Here is a 2,848-nt window from a genome sequence, read left to right as displayed (position 1 = left end):
AATATATTCATTTTTGGAAGGTTAAACTCACCTTCAGCCCACAATCCACACGCAGGACACACAGTACTTTGCTTAACTAAGGGACAATTTTGTCTGACAAGTATTAGTTTAGGGAAGATCCCAAGTACTACTGCTCATATATTCAAAAATTATATAAGGAACACTGAGCACTGACTGTATAGACAACACTGGGGTATATCAGGCATGTAGCCCCCAGCCTCTTTATTGAGATTCATATACTTCCTGCCTTGTGGGCCTTGTGGGCCTCCTTGTTGAGACAGCCTGTTGGTAAGAGAAAAACCCAGAGTTTCTGGAGTTTCTGTCTCATGTCAAGAGCCATGATATGGGACAGAAAGAAATATGAGTTTAGAAAACATCTTTGTTCTTCTTCATATCTATCATACCTTTCATTGAATATATGTATGTCTATATGATTAATGTTTAAGTTTTTCACAATGAACAATGAGTTTTTCCTGCAGTGACATTTGAAGTTTCCAGGATGAAGATGGGGCCCCATAACAACTTTACCTGGTTGATAGGATGTCATGATACTGATAGTGCTACTACAAGACCTGTTTTGGGTACCAGCTGCACAAGATGATTCCAACTTGGTTAGCTGAAATGGGGCACATCTTGTACAACATTCTGGCCAGACCTCCACAAAATACTCAGAGACTATTTGCAATTTTAAAAGACATTAATCTTGAAAAATTAACCATCATTTTACTTTCACAGGATCCCCCAGAAAGAACGTCGCCCCCATGACAGCTGGAAGTAATTCTAGAGGACGACGTCCCCTTTACCAGTAAGGTTTGCCCTTGGGTTTAGGGACATCATTTAGGGGTTGATTATAATTAGTATATGGTTGAGGGTTGGGGGGAGGAATTTTATAAGCTCAGGGATCATTTGAAAAATAAAAAGAGGGATAATTGGATGATTGGATAATAGATTGGTACTTGTTGGTACTTGTGAGTTATTGTTTTGAGACAAATATATTGGTATCGATTCTTATATATTAATACAAAGTTTAATTAAATTGACTATTGTATGCATACATGCTTCTACTTCTGTTTAAAATATTTTTTATGTATTGATATATACATTGTATTGATATTGTATATTTATCATATTGCAGTGTACATTCCTACCTCTGATTAAGATACTTATATATTGTTTGTGTATTGACATATATTTTTCATATTGCAATGTATATTTGTACATTGTTTATATTTGGAGGTCATTGTCCTCATTTATTGCACAGTTGTTCATTGTCTTAGTCTTTAAGTTAGATAGGTATTGAGAATTATATAGATCAATAGTCATCTAAGTTTGTCATTTATAATTAGACTAATCAGATTCTTTAGATACATAGAGATTATATTCAGTATAGATAGATAATCTTCAACCTCTTCAAAGAGCTGCAGAAAATGGCCTTTAATCTAACTCAGAGTTTCGTGGTAGTGAGACACAATTGCTCCTGGCAACACTGATCTATTCCTGAGAGAATGTTGAGCACCAAAGACACTCCACCTGGAGCCTTTCTTCTTGGCAGAACTGGCCTTTGGGCAAAGAAATGCCCATGCCTCAACCACTGACAGAGATACAGAGTATCCGTACATGGAAAAAACAGGACTGTCATATTCTGCCAAGGCAGGGTAAGATAGTTTTGAAAAGTTTCTTGCCTTTGAAAATGGTATGTCAGTTATGTTAGGCCTTAGCCAAAGTTGGTTGCTTCAATGCTGCAAACGTGACCTTGGGTGATTATCGCCCAGGTAGCTAGTTGTCTCTGTGATTTGTTGCATAACATTATTTCCCTTCTCAGATTTTCGATGGGGTTGATGACTTGGCCAAGTTATTTATTATACAAGACTTAAGCTAGTTAGAATAGGATATTTGTACTTATTGTATATAATTTCATAGTAGGTTTAGAACTCTCTTACTTAAACAAAAGGGGGAGGTGTTGCGGGAGGTCCTTCTTCTCCTTCAGCCAATAGTTGCTGAGATACCAGCCCACTGGGGCGTGGTCTCTCTCCCTTTAAAAAAAACGGCCACTTCCCTCTGCTCTCACTCTGGCTTCTGGCTCCTCTTCCAGTGACTAGGCTCCCTTCCTGATGCAGAGGGCTGTTGATCTGTAAGTTTTTCCCCTTTAAATAAATAGCTTCTTTATTGGTCATAATTCCAAATTGGTGTGGGATTGTTTGTGACTTATGCCTTCACACTGTAAATGTATTTTTCTCTCCATGTAGAGGGAAGGATACTGACTTGACAGATGACAAAGTCAGGCAAAGTCATCCTGCCTTTAGAGCTCCTCCCCCTTAGGTCTGAAGGCCATTCTCTGCAAACAGGGATAACACAGATACTGTAACCTCTTTGCTTATTGTAGGCACACATCTGATGAGGAAATGCACAAGAAGTCCACCAGAGCTTGTATGCAAGGCTATTAGTTCCACCCTTGTCTTTTATTGTTGGGAGCAGTGAGACCCCAGATCCTAAATTTCTTGTAATCCCCTGATCTGAGTGCCTACAGCTGCTCTGAGCATGAGACCTTCAGGAGTTCCTGATGGCAGGAGAGTGGTTTCTGGTGGGTTTGGCTGGGGTGTGGCTATCCCTATATAATCTGCCCCTGAACACAATAAAGGGGGCATTCTTGGGGAATTCAAGGATGACCTGTGTCGCTGTCTCTCTGTGTATTTTAACCTCCGGCCCCCTTGCCCGAAGCTCGCGAACTGGGTGCCAGTGCACAGAGTGCAGACACAGGGGTGTGGTGCGCGGCATTTTATTCCTATTTTCTATTTTAAAAAATCATTTATCCATTATAAAAATTCGGAATTAGCCAGGTGGTGGTGGT

Source organism: Alexandromys fortis, unplaced genomic scaffold (assembly GCF_014885135.2).
Source record: "Alexandromys fortis isolate MF-2015 unplaced genomic scaffold, M_Fortis_MF-2015_v1.1 scaffold_35, whole genome shotgun sequence".
Taxonomy (NCBI): domain Eukaryota; kingdom Metazoa; phylum Chordata; class Mammalia; order Rodentia; family Cricetidae; genus Alexandromys; species Alexandromys fortis.
The sequence above is the reverse complement of the archived record's forward strand: the minus strand, read 5'-3'. Positions refer to the sequence as shown.